The sequence below is a fragment of the Carassius gibelio genome, chromosome B16 (assembly GCF_023724105.1).
Source record: "Carassius gibelio isolate Cgi1373 ecotype wild population from Czech Republic chromosome B16, carGib1.2-hapl.c, whole genome shotgun sequence".
In the NCBI taxonomy this organism is placed as follows: Eukaryota; Metazoa; Chordata; class Actinopteri; order Cypriniformes; family Cyprinidae; genus Carassius; species Carassius gibelio.
Genome location: NC_068411.1, coordinates 1,422,266 through 1,422,910, shown reverse-complemented (window position 1 = coordinate 1,422,910; position 645 = coordinate 1,422,266).

Sequence of the window (645 nt, the reverse complement as noted above, 5' to 3'; positions counted from 1 at the left end):
GTCATGGCTGGGGGTTGGGGTTTTCGCGTAGGGGGCGTGGTTTGCGCTCAGTTGGTTTGGGGGGGGGGGGGGGGGGTTTCACGCGGGGTGGGATGAGGGGAGCTTAATAAAATCACAAAAATAAGTCTTCATGTTAAGAAAATTGTACACAAGCATTACTACAGAGCCACGCACGTCACCTGTAGGAGAAAAACAAAACAACCGTCCCCTCAGTTAATAAACCGTACTCACGCATCGGATTAAAAAAAAAAATCGCTTTTAAACATGGGCAGTCTTAGATTTCCATTGCATTCACGTATTTTAGATCGTTAGTACTTGTTAGTACTAGGCTCTTTATTAGATATATTGATTTTTTTTTTTTCTTTTTTTTTTTTTGTCGGTCCGGGAGGTTTATCGGTTTATTTCTTAGGGTTTATTTAGCAATATATATTTAGTTACTGTCAGAAAAAAATCGCTGCCCCAAATTATGCCTACATTAAACTACATAGTTAGATTCCGAATATAATAAATTATGCCATATTCGTTTCAAATTCTTAATAAAATTTATGTTTATTAATTAATTTACTTTGGCTCAATTTAACTCTACAGTAGTTTTATTATTATTATTATTATTCAATCCGGCATCTACGGCGGGCAGCTGGGGCC